This window comes from Triturus cristatus, chromosome 1_1, assembly GCF_964204655.1.
Source record: "Triturus cristatus chromosome 1_1, aTriCri1.1, whole genome shotgun sequence".
In the NCBI taxonomy this organism is placed as follows: Eukaryota; Metazoa; Chordata; class Amphibia; order Caudata; family Salamandridae; genus Triturus; species Triturus cristatus.
In genome coordinates, this window is record NC_140579.1 from 1045607637 (window position 1) to 1045626213 (window position 18577).

Below are 18577 nucleotides of genomic sequence, written 5' to 3' on the forward strand. Positions count from 1 at the left end.
AAAGGTGAGTTAATCGGAATTCGTAGTTCGGCTGATTTTAGAGGAATATTTGTACATTTCAAAAATGGACACAGAAACTTTTCTGGTGAAAACCACACAATGGATTCCTATGGAAGGAAATACAAGTTACTGGTAAGTACGCTTAGAATTACTTTTCAGGGTCAGTGCTGGGCTAAAAGATGCAGCACTGGGTTCTCTCCTGATAACAGGTGAGTAAATCGGAATTCGTAGTTCGGCTGATTTTAGAGGAATATTTGTACGTTTTAAAAATGGGCACTTAGAAACTTTTCTGGTGAAAATCACACAATGGGTTCCTATGGAAGGAAATACAAGTTACTGGTAAGTACGCTTAGAATTACTTTTCAGGGTCAGTGCTGGGATTAAAGATGCAGCACTGGGTTCTCTCCTGATCACAGGTGAGTAAATCGGAATTAGTAGTTCGGCTGATTTTAGAGGAATATTTGTACGTTTCAAAATTGGACACTTATCTGCTGAAAACCACACAAAGGATTCCTATGGAAGGAAATATAAGTTACTGGTAAGTACGCTTAGAATTACTTCTCAGAGTCAGTGCTGGTCTAAAAGATGCAGCACTGGGTTCTCTCCTGATAACAGGTGAGTAAATCGGAATTCGTAGTTTGGCTGATTTTAGAGGAATAATTGTACGTTTCAAAAATGGACACAGAAACTTTTCTGGTGAAAACCACACAATGGATTCCTATGGAAGGAAATACAAGTTACTGGTAAGTACGCTTAGAACTACTTTTCAGGGTCAGTGCTGGGCTAAAAGATGAAGCACTGGGTTCTCTCCTGATAACAGGTGAGTAAATCGGAATTCGTAGTTCGGCTGATTTATAGGAATATTTGTACGTATCAAAATTGGACACTAAGAAACTTTTCTGGTGAAAACCACACAATGGATTCCGATGCAAGGAAATACAAGTTACTGGTAAGTACGCTTAGATTTACTTTTCAGGGTCAGTACTAGGCTGAAAGATGCAGCACTGGGTTATCTCCTAATAACAGGAGAGTAAATCAGAATTCGTAGTTCAGCTCATTTTAGAGGAATATTTGTACGTTTCAAAAATGGACACTTAGAAACTTTCCTGCTCAAAACCACACAATGGATTCCTATGGAATGAAATACAAGTTACTGGTAAGTACACCTAGAATTACATTTCAGGGTCAGTGTTGGACTAACAGATGGAGCACTGGGTTCTCTCCTGATAACAGGTGAGTAAATCAGAATTCGTACTTCGGCTGATTTTAGAGGAATATTTGTAAGTTTCAAAAATGGACACAGAAACTTTTCTGGTGAAAACCACACAATGGATTCCTATGGAAGGAAATACAAGTTACTGGTAAGTACGCTTAGAATTACTTTTCAGGGTCAGTGCTGGGATTAAAGATGCAGCACTGGGTTCTCTCCTGATCACAGGTGAGTAAATCGGAATTAGTAGTTCGGCTGATTTTAGAGGAATATTTGTACGTTTCAAAATTGGACACTTATCTGCTGAAAACCACACAAAGGATTCCTATGGAAGGAAATATAAGTTACTGGTAAGTACGCTTAGAACTACTTCTCAGAGTCAGTGCTATTCTAAAAGATGCAGCACTGGGTTCTCTCCTGATAACAGGTGAGTAAATCGGAATTCGAAGTTCGGCTGATTTTAGAGGAATATTTGTCCGTTTCAAAAACTGGACACTTAGAAACTTTTCTGGTGAAAACCACACACTGGATTCCTATGGAAGGAACTACAAGTTACTGGTAAGTACGCTTAGAATTACTTTTCATGGTCAGTGCTGGACTAAAAGATGCAGCACTGGGTTCTCTCCTGATAACAGGTGAGTAAATCGTAATTCGTAGTTCGGCTGATTTTAGAGAAATATTTGTACGTTTCAAAAATGGGCACTTAGAAACTTTTCTGGTGAAAACTGCACAATGGATTCCTATGGAATGAAATACAAGTTACTGGTAAGTACGCTTAGAAAATACTTTTCAGGGACAGTGCTGGACTAAAAGATGCAGCACTGGGTTCTCTACTGATAACAGGTGAGTAAATCGGAATTCGTAGTTCGGCTGATTTTAGAGGAATATTTGTACGTTTCAAAAATGGACACTTAGAAACTTTTCTGGTGAAAACCACACAATGGATTCCTATAAAAGGAAATACAAGTTACTAGTAAGTACGCTTAGAATTACTTTTCAGGGTCAGTGCTGGACTAAAAGATGCAGCACTGGGTTCTCGCCTGATAACAGGTGAGTAAATCGGAATTTGTAGTTCGGCTGATTTTAAAGGAATATTTGTACGTTTCAAAAATAGACACTTACAAACTTTTCTGGTGAAAACCACACAATGGATTCCTATGAAAGGAAATACAAGTTACTGGTAAGTACGCTTAGAATTACTTTTCAGGGTCAGTGCTGGGCTAAAAGATGCAGCACTGGGTTCTCTCCTGATAACAGGTGAGTAAATCGGAATTCGTAGTTCGGCTGACTTTAGAGGAATATTTGTACGTTTTAAAAATGGGCACTTAGAATCTTTTCTGGCGAAAACCACACAATGGATTCCTATGAAATGAAATACAAGTTACTGGTAAGTACCCTTAGAAAATACTTTTCAGGGACAGTGCTGGACTAAAAGATGCAGCACTGGGTTCTCTCCTGATAACAGGTGAGTAAATCAGAATTCGTACTTTGGCTGATTTTAGAGGAATATTTGTATGTTTCAAAAATGGACACAAAAACTTTTCTGGTGAAAACCACACAATGGATTCCTATGGAAGGAAATACAAGTTACTGGTAAGTACGCTTAGAATTACTTTTCAGAGTCAGTGCTGGTCTAAAAGATGCAGCACTGGGATCTCTCTTGATAACAGGTGAGTAAATCGGAACTTGTAGTTCGGCTGATATTAAAGGAATATTTGTGCGTTTCAAAAATGGACACAGAAACTTTTCTGGTGAAAACCACACAATGGATTCCTATGGAAAGAAATACGAGTTACTGGTAAGTACGCTTAAAATTACTTTTCAGGGTCAGTGCTGGGCTGAAAGATGCAGCACTGGGTTCTCTCCTGATAACAGGTGAGTAAATCGGAATTCGTAGTTCGGCTGATTTTAGAGGAATATTTGTACGTTTCAAAATTGGACACTTATCTGGTGAAAACCACACAAAGGATTCCAATGGAAGGAAATACAAGTTACTGGTAAGTACGCTTAGAATTACTTTTCAGAGTCAGTGCTGGTCTAAATCATGCAGCACTGGGTTCTCTCCTGATAACAAGTGAGTAAGTCGGAATTTGTAGTTCGGCTGATTTTATAGGAATATTTGTACGTTTCAAAAATGGACACTTAGAAACTTTTCTGGTGAAAACCACACAATGGATTACTATGGAAGGAAATACAAGTTACTGGTAAGTACGCTTAGAATTACTTTTCAGGGTCAGTGCTGGGCTGAAAGATGCAGCACTGGGTTCTCTCCTGATAACAGGTGAGTAAATCGGAATTTGTAGTTCGGCTGATTTTAGAGGAATATTTGTACGTTTCAAAATTGGACACTTATCTGGTGAAAACCACACAAAAGGATTCCAATGGAAGGAAATACAAGTTACTGGTAAGTACGCTTGGAATTACTTTTCAGGGTCAGTGCTGGGCTAAAAGATGCAGCACTGGGTTCTCTCCTGATAACAGGTGAGTAAATCGGAATTCGTTGGTCGGCTGATTTTAGAGGAATATTTGTACGTTTCAAAATTGGACACTTATCTGGTGAAAACCACACAAAAGGATTCCAATGGAAGGAAATACAAGTTACTGGTAAGTACGCTTAGAATTACTTCTCAGAGTCAGTGCTGGTCTAAAAGATGCAGCACTGGGTTCTCTCCTGATAATAGGTGAGTAAATCGGAATTCGTAGTTCGGCTGATTTTAGAGGAATATTTGTAAGTTTCAAAAATGGACACTTAGAAACTTTTCTGGTGAAAACCACACAATGGATTCCTATGGAAGGAAATACAAGTTACTGGTAAGTACGCTTAGAATTACTTTTCAGAGTCAGTGCTGGTCTAAACCATGCAGCACTGGGTTCTCTCCTGATAACAAGTGAGTAAATCGGAATTTGTAGTTTGGCTGATTTTATAGGAATATTTGTACGTTTCAAAAACTGGACACTTAAAAACTTTTCTGGTGAAAACCACACAATGGATTCCTATGGAAGGAAATACAAGTTACTGGTAAGTACACTTGTACGCTTAGAATTACTTTTCGGCGTCAGTGCTGGTCTAAAAGATGCAGCACTGGGTTCTCTCCTGATAAAAGGTGAGTAAATCAGAATTCGTACTTCGGCTGATTTTAGAGGAATATTTGAAAGTTTCAAAAATGGACACTTAGAAACTTTTCTGGTGAAAACCTCACAATGGAATCCTATGGAAGGAAATACAAGTTACTGGAAAGTACGCTTAGAATTACTTTTCAGGGTCAGTGCTGAACTAAAAGATGCAGCACTGGGTTCTCTCCTGATAACAGGTGAGTTAATCAGAATTCGTAGTTCGGCTGATTTTAGAGGAATATTTGTACATTTCAAAAATGGACACAGAAACTTTTCTGGTGAAAACCACACAATGGATTCCTATGGAAGGAAATACAAGTTACTGGTAAGTACGCTTAGAATTACTTTTCAGGGTCAGTGCTGGGCTAAAAGATACAGCACTGGGTTCTCTCCTGATAACAGGTGAGTAAATCGGAATTCGTAGTTCGGCTGATTTTAGAGGAATATTTGTACGTTTTAAAAATGGGCACTTAGAAACTTTTCTGGTGAAAATCACACAATGGGTTCCTATGGAAGGAAATACAAGTTACTGGTAAGTACGCTTAGAATTACTTTTCAGGGTCAGTGCTGGGATTAAAGATGCAGCACTGGGTTCTCTCCTGATCACAGGTGAGTAAATCGGAATTAGTAGTCCGGCTGATTTTAGAGGAATATTTGTACGTTTCAAAATTGGACACTTATCTGCTGAAAACCACACAAAGGATTCCTATGGAAGGAAATATAAGTTACTGGTAAGTACGCTTAGAACTACTTCTCAGAGTCAGTGCTATTCTAAAAGATGCAGCACTGGGTTCTCTCCTGATAACAGGTGAGTAAATCGGAATTCGTAGTTCGGCTGATTTTAGAGGAATATTTGTACGTTTCAAAAACTGGACACTTAGAAACTTTTCTGGTGAAAACCACACAATGGATTCCTATGGAAGGAAATACAAGTTACTGGTAAGTACGCTTAGAATTACTTTTCATGGTCAGTGCTGGACTAAAAGATGCAGCACTGGGTTCTCTCCTGATAACAGGTGAGTAAATCGTAATTCGTAGTTCGGCTGATTTTAGAGGAATATTTGTACGTTTCAAAAATGGGCACTTAGAAACTTTTCTGGTGAAAACCGCACAATGGATTCCTATGGAATGAAATACAAGTTACTGGTAAGTACGCTTAGAAAATACTTTTCAGGGACAGTGCTGGACTAAAAGATGCAGCACTGGGTTCTCTCCTGATAACAGGTGAGTAAATCGGAATTCGTAGTTCGGCTGATTTTAGAGGAATATTTGTACGTTTCAAAAATGGACACTTAGAAACTTTTCTGGTGAAAACCACACAATGGATTCCTATAAAAGGAAATACAAGTTACTAGTAAGTACGCTTAGAATTACTTTTCAGGGTCAGTGCTGGACTAAAAGATGCAGCATTGGGTTCTCTTCCAATAACAGGTGAGTAAATCGGAATTCGTAGTTCGGCTGATTTTAGAGGAATATTTGTACGTATCAAAATTGGACACTAAGAAACTTTTCTGGTGAAAACCACACAATGGATTCCGATGCAAGGAAATACAAGTTACTGGTAAGTACGCTTAGAATTACTTTTCAGGGTCAGTACTGGACTGAAAGATGCAGCACTGGGTTATCTCCTGATAACAGGAGAGTAAATCGGAATTCGTAGTTCAACTCATTTTAGAGGAATATTGTACGTTTCAAAAATGGACACTTAGAAACTTTTCTGCTCAAAACCACACAATGGATTCCTATGGAATGAAATACAAGTTACTGGTAAGTACACTTAGAATTACTTTTCAGGGTCAGTGTTGGACTAAAAGATGGAGCACTGGGTTCTCTCCTGATAACAGGTGAGTAAATCAGAATTCATACTTCAGCTGATTTTAGAGGAATATTTGTAAGTTTCAAAAATGGACACAAAAACTTTTCTGGTGAAAACCACACAATGGATTCCTATGGAAGGAAATACAAGTTACTGGTAAGTACGCTTAGAATTACTTTTCAGGGTCTGTGCTGGGATTAAAGATGCAGCACTGGGTTCTCTCCTGATCACAGGTGAGTAAATCGGAATTAGTAGTTCGGCTGATTTTAGAGGAATATTTGTACGTTTCAAAATTGGACACTTATCTGGTGAAAACCACACAAAGGATTCCTATGGAAGGAAATATAAGTTACTGGTAAGTACGCTTAGAACTACTTCTCAGAGTCAGTGCTGTTCTAAAAGATGCAGCACTGGGTTCTCTCCTGATAACAGGTGAGTAAATCGGAATTCGTAGTTCGGCTAATTTTAGAGGAATATTTGTACCTTTCAAAATTGGACACTTAGAAACTTTTCTGGTGAAAACCACACAATGGATTCCTATGGAAGAAAAAACAAGTTCCTGGTAAGTATGCTTAGAATTACTTTTCAGTGTCTGTACTGGGCTGAAAGATGTAGCAGCGGGTTCTCTCCTGATAACAGGTGAGTAAATCGGAATTCGTTGTTCGGCTGATTTTAGAGGCATATTTGTACATTTCAAAAATGGACACTTAGAAACTTTTCTGGTGAAAACCACACAATGGATTCCTATGGAAGGAAATACAAGTTATTGGTAAGTACGCTTAGAATTACTTTTCAGAGTCAGTGCTGGTCTAAACCATGCAGCACAGGGTTCTCTCCTGATAACAAGTGAGTAAATCGGAATTTGTAGTTCGGCTGATTTTCTAGGAATATTTGTACGTTTCAAAAATGGACACTTAGAAACTTTTCTGGTGAAAACCACACAATGGATTCCTATGGAAGGAAATACAAGTTACTGGTAAGTACGCTTAGAATTACTTTTCAGCGTCAGTGCTGGTCTAAAAGATGCAGCACTGGGTTCTCTCCTGATAAAAGGTGAGTAAATCAGAATTCGTACTTCGGCTGATTTTAGAGGAATATTTGTACGTATCAAAATTGGACACTAAGAAAGTTTTCTGGTGAAAACCACACAATGGATTCTGATGCAAGGAAATACATGTTACTGGTAAGTACGCTCAGAATTACTTTTCAGGGTCAGTACTGGGCTGAAAGATGCAGCACTGGGTTATCTCCTGATAGCAGGACAGTAAATCGGAATTCGTAGTTCAGCTCATTTTAGAGGAATATTTGTAGGTTTCAAAAATGGACACTTAGAAACTTTTCTGCTCAAAACCACAGAATGGATTCCTATGGAATGAAACACAAGTTACTGGTAAGTACACTTAGAATTACTTTTCAGGGTCAGTGTTGGACTAAAAGATGGAGCACTGGGTTCTCTCCTGATAACAGATGAGTAAATCGGAATTCGTTGGTCGGCTGATTTTAGAGGAATATTTGTACGTTTCAAAATTGGACACTTATCTGGTGAAAACCACACAAAAGGATTCCAATGGAAGGAAATACAAGTTACTGGTAAGTACGCTTGGAATTACTTTTCAGGGTCAGTGCTGGGCTAAAAGATGCAGCACTGGGTACTCTCCTGATAACAGGTGAGTAAATCGGAATTCGTTGGTCGGCTGATTTTAGAGGAATATTTGTACGTTTCAAAATTGGACACTTATCTGGTGAAAACCACACAAAAGGATTCCAATGGAAGGAAATACAAGTTACTGGTAAGTACGCTTAGAATTACTTCTCAGAGTCAGTGCTGGTCTAAAAGATGCAGCACTGGGTTCTCTCCTGATAATAGGTGAGTAAATCGGAATTCGTAGTTCGGCTGATTTTAGAGGAATATTTGTAAGTTTCAAAAATGGACACTTAGAAACTTTTCTGGTGAAAACCACACAATGGATTCCTATGGAAGGAAATACAAGTTACTGGTAAGTACGCTTAGAATTACTTTTCAGAGTCAGTGCTGGTCTAAACCATGCAGCACTGGGTTCTCTCCTGATAACAAGTGAGTAAATCGGAATTTGTAGTTTGGCTGATTTTATAGGAATATTTGTACGTTTCAAAAATGGACACTTAAAAACTTTTCTGGTGAAAACCACACAATGGATTCCTATGGAAGGAAATACAAGTTACTGGTAAGTACACTTGTACGCTTAGAATTACTTTTCGGCGTCAGTGCTGGTCTAAAAGATGCAGCACTGGGTTCTCTCCTGATAAAAGGTGAGTAAATCAGAATTCGTACTTCGGCTGATTTTAGAGGAATATTTGAAAGTTTCAAAAATGGACACTTAGAAACTTTTCTGGTGAAAACCTCACAATGGAATCCTATAAAAGGAAATACAAGTTACTAGTAAGTACGCTTAGAATTACTTTTCAGGGTCAGTGCTGGACTAAAAGATGCAGCATTGGGTTCTCTTCCGATAACAGGTGAGTAAATCGGAATTCGTAGTTCGGCTGATTTTAGAGGAATATTTGTACGTATCAAAATTGGACACTAAGAAACTTTTCTGGTGAAAACCACACAATGGATTCCGATGCAAGGAAATACAAGTTACTGGTAAGTACGCTTAGAATTACTTTTCAGGGTCAGTACTGGACTGAAAGATGCAGCACTGGGTTATCTCCTGATAACAGGAGAGTAAATCGGAATTCGTAGTTCAACTCATTTTAGAGGAATATTGTACGTTTCAAAAATGGACACTTAGAAACTTTTCTGCTCAAAACCACACAATGGATTCCTATGGAATGAAATACAAGTTACTGGTAAGTACACTTAGAATTACTTTTCAGGGTCAGTGTTGGACTAAAAGATGGAGCACTGGGTTCTCTCCTGATAACAGGTGAGTAAATCAGAATTCATACTTCAGCTGATTTTAGAGGAATATTTGTAAGTTTCAAAAATGGACACAAAAACTTTTCTGGTGAAAACCACACAATGGATTCCTATGGAAGGAAATACAAGTTACTGGTAAGTACGCTTAGAATTACTTTTCAGGGTCTGTGCTGGGATTAAAGATGCAGCACTGGGTTCTCTCCTGATCACAGGTGAGTAAATCGGAATTAGTAGTTCGGCTGATTTTAGAGGAATATTTGTACGTTTCAAAATTGGACACTTATCTGGTGAAAACCACACAAAGGATTCCTATGGAAGGAAATATAAGTTACTGGTAAGTACGCTTAGAACTACTTCTCAGAGTCAGTGCTGTTCTAAAAGATGCAGCACTGGGTTCTCTCCTGATAACAGGTGAGTAAATCGGAATTCGTAGTTCGGCTAATTTTAGAGGAATATTTGTACCTTTCAAAATTGGACACTTAGAAACTTTTCTGGTGAAAACCACACAATGGATTCCGATGCAAGGAAATACAAGTTACTGGTAAGTACGCTTAGAATTACTTTTCAGGGTCAGTACTGGACTGAAAGATGCAGCACTGGGTTATCTCCTGATAACAGGAGAGTAAATCGGAATTCGTAGTTCAACTCATTTTAGAGGAATATTGTACGTTTCAAAAATGGACACTTAGAAACTTTTCTGCTCAAAACCACACAATGGATTCCTATGGAATGAAATACAAGTTACTGGTAAGTACACTTAGAATTACTTTTCAGGGTCAGTGTTGGACTAAAAGATGGAGCACTGGGTTCTCTCCTGATAACAGGTGAGTAAATCAGAATTCATACTTCAGCTGATTTTAGAGGAATATTTGTAAGTTTCAAAAATGGACACAAAAACTTTTCTGGTGAAAACCACACAATGGATTCCTATGGAAGGAAATACAAGTTACTGGTAAGTACGCTTAGAATTACTTTTCAGGGTCTGTGCTGGGATTAAAGATGCAGCACTGGGTTCTCTCCTGATCACAGGTGAGTAAATCGGAATTAGTAGTTCGGCTGATTTTAGAGGAATATTTGTACGTTTCAAAATTGGACACTTATCTGGTGAAAACCACACAAAGGATTCCTATGGAAGGAAATATAAGTTACTGGTAAGTACGCTTAGAACTACTTCTCAGAGTCAGTGCTGTTCTAAAAGATGCAGCACTGGGTTCTCTCCTGATAACAGGTGAGTAAATCGGAATTCGTAGTTCGGCTAATTTTAGAGGAATATTTGTACCTTTCAAAATTGGACACTTAGAAACTTTTCTGGTGAAAACCACACAATGGATTCCTATGGAAGAAAAAACAAGTTCCTGGTAAGTATGCTTAGAATTACTTTTCAGGGTCTGTACTGGGCTGAAAGATGTAGCAGCGGGTTCTCTCCTGATAACAGGTGAGTAAATCGGAATTCGTTGTTCGGCTGATTTTAGAGGCATATTTGTACATTTCAAAAATGGACACTTAGAAACTTTTCTGGTGAAAACCACACAATGGATTCCTATGGAAGGAAATACAAGTTATTGGTAAGTACGCTTAGAATTACTTTTCAGAGTCAGTGCTGGTCTAAACCATGCAGCACAGGGTTCTCTCCTGATAACAAGTGAGTAAATCGGAATTTGTAGTTCGGCTGATTTTCTATGAATATTTGTACGTTTCAAAAATGGACACTTAGAAACTTTTCTGGTGAAAACCACACAATGGATTCCTATGGAAGGAAATACAAGTTACTGGTAAGTACGCTTAGAATTACTTTTCAGCGTCAGTGCTGGTCTAAAAGATGCAGCACTGGGTTCTCTCCTGATAAAAGGTGAGTAAATCAGAATTCGTACTTCGGCTGATTTTAGAGGAATATTTGTACGTATCAAAATTGGACACTAAGAAAGTTTTCTGGTGAAAACCACACAATGGATTCCGATGCAAGGAAATACATGTTACTGGTAAGTACGCTCAGAATTACTTTTCAGGGTCAGTACTGGGCTGAAAGATGCAGCACTGGGTTATCTCCTGATAGCAGGACAGTAAATCGGAATTCGTAGTTCAGCTCATTTTAGAGGAATATTTGTAGGTTTCAAAAATGGACACTTAGAAACTTTTCTGCTCAAAACCACAGAATGGATTCCTATGGAATGAAACACAAGTTACTGGTAAGTACACTTAGAATTACTTTTCAGGGTCAGTGTTGGACTAAAAGATGGAGCACTGGGTTCTCTCCTGATAACAGTTGAGTAAATCGGAATTCGTTGGTCGGCTGATTTTAGAGGAATATTTGTACGTTTCAAAATTGGACACTTATCTGGTGAAAACCACACAAAAGGATTCCAATGGAAGGAAATACAAGTTACTGGTAAGTACGCTTGGAATTACTTTTCAGGGTCAGTGCTGGGCTAAAAGATGCAGCACTGGGTTCTCTCCTGATAACAGGTGAGTAAATCGGAATTCGTTGGTCGGCTGATTTTAGAGGAATATTTGTACGTTTCAAAATTGGACACTTATCTGGTGAAAACCACACAAAAGGATTCCAATGGAAGGAAATACAAGTTACTGGTAAGTACGCTTAGAATTACTTCTCAGAGTCAGTGCTGGTCTAAAAGATGCAGCACTGGGTTCTCTCCTGATAATAGGTGAGTAAATCGGAATTCGTAGTTAGGCTGATTTTAGAGGAATATTTGTAAGTTTCAAAAATGGACACTTAGAAACTTTTCTGGTGAAAACCACACAATGGATTCCTATGGAAGGAAATACAAGTTACTGGTAAGTACGCTTAGAATTACTTTTCAGAGTCAGTGCTGGTCTAAACCATGCAGCACTGGGTTCTCTCCTGATAACAAGTAAGTAAATCGGAATTTGTAGTTTGGCTGATTTTATAGGAATATTTGTACGTTTCAAAAATGGACACTTAAAAACTTTTCTGGTGAAAACCACACAATGGATTCCTATGGAAGGAAATACAAGTTACTGGTAAGTACACTTGTACGCTTAGAATTACTTTTCGGCGTCAGTGCTGGTCTAAAAGATGCAGCACTGGGTTCTCTCCTGATAAAAGGTGAGTAAATCAGAATTCGTACTTCGGCTGATTTTAGAGGAATATTTGAAAGTTTCAAAAATGGACACTTAGAAACTTTTCTGGTGAAAACCTCACAATGGAATCCTATGGAAGGAAATACAAGTTACTGGAAAGTACGCTTAGAATTACTTTTCAGGGTCAGTGCTGGACTAAAAGATGCAGCACTGGGTTCTCTCCTGATAACAGGTGAGTTAATCGGAATTCGTAGTTCGGCTGATTTTAGAGGAATATTTGTACATTTCAAAAATGGACACAGAAACTTTTCTGGTGAAAACCACACAATGGATTCCTATGGAAGGAAATACAAGTTACTGGTAAGTACGCTTAGAATTACTTTTCAGGGTCAGTGCTGGGCTAAAAGATGCAGCACTGGGTTCTCTCCTGATAACAGGTGAGTAAATCGGAATTCGTAGTTCGGCTGATTTTAGAGGAATATTTGTACATTTTAAAAATGGGCACTTAGAAACTTTTCTGGTGAAAATCACACAATGGGTTCCTATGGAAGGAAATACAAGTTACTGGTAAGTACGCTTAGAATTACTTTTCAGGGTCAGTGCTGGGATTAAAGATGCAGCACTGGGTTCTCTCCTGATCACAGGTGAGTAAATCGGAATTAGTAGTCCGGCTGATTTTAGAGGAATATTTGTACGTTTCAAAATTGGACACTTATCTGCTGAAAACCACACAAAGGATTCCTATGGAAGGAAATATAAGTTACTGGTAAGTACGCTTAGAACTACTTCTCAGAGTCAGTGCTATTCTAAAAGATGCAGCACTGGGTTCTCTCCTGATAACAGGTGAGTAAATCGGAATTCGTAGTTCGGCTGATTTTAGAGGAATATTTGTACGTTTCAAAAACTGGACACTTAGAAACTTTTCTGGTGAAAACCACACAATGGATTCCTATGGAAGGAAATACAAGTTACTGGTAAGTACGCTTAGAATTACTTTTCATGGTCAGTGCTGGACTAAAAGATGCAGCACTGGGTTCTCTCCTGATAACAGGTGAGTAAATCGTAATTCGTAGTTCGGCTGATTTTAGAGGAATATTTGTACGTTTCAAAAATGGGCACTTAGAAACTTTTCTGGTGAAAACCGCACAATGGATTCCTATGGAATGAAATACAAGTTACTGGTAAGTACGCTTAGAAAATACTTTTCAGGGACAGTGCTGGACTAAAAGATGCAGCACTGGGTTCTCTCCTGATAACAGGTGAGTAAATCGGAATTCGTAGTTCGGCTGATTTTAGAGGAATATTTGTACGTTTCAAAAATGGACACTTAGAAACTTTTCTGGTGAAAACCACACAATGGATTCCTATAAAAGGAAATACAAGTTACTAGTAAGTACGCTTAGAATTACTTTTCAGGGTCAGTGCTGGACTAAAAGATGCAGCATTGGGTTCTCTTCCGATAACAGGTGAGTAAATCGGAATTCGTAGTTCGGCTGATTTTAGAGGAATATTTGTACGTATCAAAATTGGACACTAAGAAACTTTTCTGGTGAAAACCACACAATGGATTCCGATGCAAGGAAATACAAGTTACTGGTAAGTACGCTTAGAATTACTTTTCAGGGTCAGTACTGGACTGAAAGATGCAGCACTGGGTTATCTCCTGATAACAGGAGAGTAAATCGGAATTCGTAGTTCAACTCATTTTAGAGGAATATTGTACGTTTCAAAAATGGACACTTAGAAACTTTTCTGCTCAAAACCACACAATGGATTCCTATGGAATGAAATACAAGTTACTGGTAAGTACACTTAGAATTACTTTTCAGGGTCAGTGTTGGACTAAAAGATGGAGCACTGGGTTCTCTCCTGATAACAGGTGAGTAAATCAGAATTCATACTTCAGCTGATTTTAGAGGAATATTTGTAAGTTTCAAAAATGGACACAAAAACTTTTCTGGTGAAAACCACACAATGGATTCCTATGGAAGGAAATACAAGTTACTGGTAAGTACGCTTAGAATTACTTTTCAGGGTCTGTGCTGGGATTAAAGATGCAGCACTGGGTTCTCTCCTGATCACAGGTGAGTAAATCGGAATTAGTAGTTCGGCTGATTTTAGAGGAATATTTGTACATTTCAAAATTGGACACTTATCTGGTGAAAACCACACAAAAGATTCCTATGGAAGGAAATATAAGTTACTGGTAAGTACGCTTAGAACTACTTCTCAGAGTCAGTGCTGTTCTAAAAGATGCAGCACTGGGTTCTCTCCTGATAACAGGTGAGTAAATCGGAATTCATAGTTCGGCTAATTTTAGAGGAATATTTGTACCTTTCAAAATTGGACACTTAGAAACTTTTCTGGTGAAAACCACACAATGGATTCCTATGGAAGAAAAAACAAGTTCCTGGTAAGTATGCTTAGAATTACTTTTCAGGGTCTGTACTGGGCTGAAAGATGTAGCAGCGGGTTCTCTCCTGATAACAGGTGAGTAAATCGGAATTCGTTGTTCGGCTGATTTTAGAGGCATATTTGTACATTTCAAAAATGGACACTTAGAAACTTTTCTGGTGAAAACCACAATATGGATTCCTATGGAAGGAAATACAAGTTATTGGTAAGTACACTTAGAATTACTTTTCAGAGTCAGTGCTGGTCTAAACCATGCAGCACAGGGTTCTCTCCTGATAACAAGTGAGTAAATCGGAATTTGTAGTTCGGCTGATTTTCTAGGAATATTTGTACGTTTCAAAAATGGACACTTAGAAACTTTTCTGGTGAAAACCACACAATGGATTCCTATGGAAGGAAATACAAGTTACTGGTAAGTACGCTTAGAATTACTTTTCAGCGTCAGTGCTGGTCTAAAAGATGCAGCACTGGGTTCTCTCCTGATAAAAGGTGAGTAAATCAGAATTCGTACTTCGGCTGATTTTAGAGGAATATTTGTACGTATCAAAATTGGACACTAAGAAACTTTTCTGGTGAAAAACACACAATGGATTCCGATGCAAGGAAATAAATGTTACTGGTAAGTACGCTCAGAATTACTTTTCAGGGTCAGTACTGGGCTGAAAGATGCAGCACTGGGTTATCTCCTGATAGCAGGACAGTAAATCGGAATTCGTAGTTCAGCTCATTTTAGAGGAATATTTGTAGGTTTCAAAAATGGACACTTAGAAACTTTTCTGCTCAAAACCACACAATGGATTTCTATGGAATGAAACACAAGTTACTGGTAAGTACACTTAGAATTACTTTTCAGGGTCAGTGTTGGACTAAAAGATGGAGCACTGGGTTCTCTCCTGATAACAGTTGAGTAAATCAGAATTCGTACTTCGGCTGATTTTAGAGGAATATTTGTAAGTTTCAAAAATGGACACAGAAACTTTTCTGGTGAAAACCACACAATGGATTCCTATGGAAGGAAATACAAGTTACTGGTAAGTACGCTTAGAATTACCTTTCAGGGTCAGTGCTGGGATTAAAGATGCAGCAGTGGGTTCTCTCCTGATCACAGGTGAGTAAATCGGAATTCGTAGTTCGGCTGATTTTAGAGGAATATTTGTACGTTTCAAAATTAGACACTTATCTGGTGAAAACCACACAAAAGGATTCCAATTGAAGGAAATACAAGTTACTGGTAAGTACACTTAGAATTACTTCTCAGAGTCAGTGCTGGTCTAAAAGATGCAGCACTGGGTTCTCTCCTGATAACAGGTGAGTAAATCGGAATTCGTAGTTTGGCTGATTTTAGAGGAATAATTGTACGTTTCAAAAATGGACACAGAAACTTTTCTGGTGAAAACCACACAATGGATTCCTATGGAAGGAAATACAAGTTACTGGTAAGTACGCTTAGAATTACTTTTCAGGGTCAGTGCTGGGCTAAAAGATGAAGCACTGGGTTCTCTCCTGATAACAGGTGAGTAAATCGGAATTCGTAGTTCGGCTGATTTATAGGAATATTTGTACGTATCAAAATTGGACACTAAGAAACTTTTCTGGTGAAAACCACACAATGGATTCCGATGCAAGGAAATACAAGTTACTGGTAAGTACGCTTAGAATTACTTTTCAGGGTCAGTACTAGGCTGAAAGATGCAGCACTGGGTTATCTCCTAATAACAGGAGAGTAAATCGGAATTCGTAGTTCAGCTCATTTTAGAGGAATATTTGTACGTTTCAAAAATGGACACTAAGAAACTTTCCTGCTCAAAACCACACAATGGATTCCTATGGAATGAAATACACGTTACTGGTAAGTACACCTAGAATTACTTTTCAGGGTCAGTGTTGGACTAACAGATGGAGCACTGGGTTCTCTCCTGATGACAGGTGAGTAAATCAGAATTCGTACTTCGGCTGATTTTAGAGGAATATTTGTATGTTTCAAAAATGGACACTAAGAAACTTTCCTGCTCAAAACCACACAATGGATTCCTATGGAAGGAAATACAAGTTACTGGTAAGTACGCTTAGAATTACTTTTCAGGGTCAGTGCTGGGATTAAAGATGCAGCACTGGGTTCTCTCCTGATCACAGGTGAGTAAATCGGAATTAGTAGTTCGGCTGATTTTAGAGGAATATTTGTACGTTTCAAAATTGGACACTTATCTGCTGAAAACCACACAAAGGATTCCTATGGAAGGAAATATAAGTTACTGGTAAGTACGCTTAGAATTACTTCTCAGAGTCAGTGCTGGTCTAAAAGATGCAGCACTGGGTTCTCTCCTGATAACAGGTGAGTAAATCGGAATTCGTAGTTTGGCTGATTTTAGAGGAATAATTGTACGTTTCAAAAATGGACACAGAAACTTTTCTGGTGAAAACCACACAATGGATTCCTATGGAATGAAATACAAGTTACTGGTAAGTACGCTTAGAACTACTTTTCAGGGTCAGTGCTGGGCTAAAAGATGAAGCACTGGGTTCTCTCCTGATAACAGGTGAGTAAATCGGAATTCGTAGTTCGGCTGATTTATAGGAATATTTGTACGTATCAAAATTGGACACTAAGAAACTTTTCTGGTGAAAACCACACAATGGATTCCGATGCAAGGAAATACAAGTTACTGGTAAGTACGCTTAGAATTACTTTTCAGGGTCAGTACTAGGCTGAAAGATGCAGCACTGGGTTATCTCCTAATAACAGGAGAGTAAATCAGAATTCGTAGTTCAGCTCATTTTAGAGGAATATTTGTACGTTTCAAAAATGGACACTTAGAAACTTTCCTGCTCAAAACCACACAATGGATTCCTATGGAATGAAATACAAGTTACTGGTCAGTACACCTAGAATTACTTTTCAGGGTCAGTGTTGGACTAACAGATGGAGCACTGGGTTCTCTCCTGATAACAGGTGAGTAAATCAGAATTCGTACTTCGGCTGATTTTAGAGGAATATTTGTAAGTTTCAAAAATGGACACAGAAACTTTTCTGGTGAAAACCACACAATGGATTCCTATGGAAGGAAATACAAGTTACTGGTAAGTATGCTTAGAATTACTTTTCAGGGTCAGTGCTGGGATTAAAGATGCAGCACTGGGTTCTCTCCTGATCACAGGTGAGTAAATCGGAATTAGTAGTTCGGCTGATTTTAGAGGAATATTTGTACGTTTCAAAATTGGACACTTATCTGCTGAAAACCACACAAAGGATTCCTATGGAAGGAAATATAAGTTACTGGTAAGTACGCTTAGAACTACTTCTCAGAGTCAGTGCTATTCTAAAAGATGCAGCACTGGGTTCTCTCCTGATAACAGGTGAGTAAATCGGAATTTGTAGTTCGGCTGATTTTAGAGGAATATTTGTACGTTTCAAAAACTGGACACTTAGAAACTTTTCTGGTGAAAACCACACAATGGATTCCTATGGAAGGAACTACAAGTTACTGGTAAGTACGCTTAGAATTACTTTTCATGGTCAGTGCTGGACTAAAAGATGCAGCACTGGGTTCTCTCCTGATAACAGGTGAGTAAATCGTAATTCGTAGTTCGGCTGATTTTAGAGAAATATTTGTACGTTTCAAAAATGGGCACTTAGAAACTTTTCTGGTGAAAACTGCACAATGGATTCCTATGGAATGAAATACAAGTTACTGGTAAGTACGCTTAGAAAATACTTTTCAGGGACAGTGCTGGACTAAAAGATGCAGCACTGGGTTCTCTCCTGATAACAGGTGAGTAAATCGGAATTCGTAGTTCTGCTGATTTTAGAGGAATATTTGTACGTTTCAAAAATGGACACTTAGAAACTTTTCTGGTGAAAACCACACAATGGATTCCTATAAAAGGAAATACAAGTTACTAGTAAGTACGCTTAGAATTACTTTTCAGGGTCAGTGCTGGACTAAAAGATGCAGCATTGGGTTCTCTTCCGATAACAGGTGAGTAAATCGGAATTCGTAGTTCGGCTGATTTTAGGAGAATATTTGTAAGTTTCAAAAATGGACACTTAGAAACTTTTCTG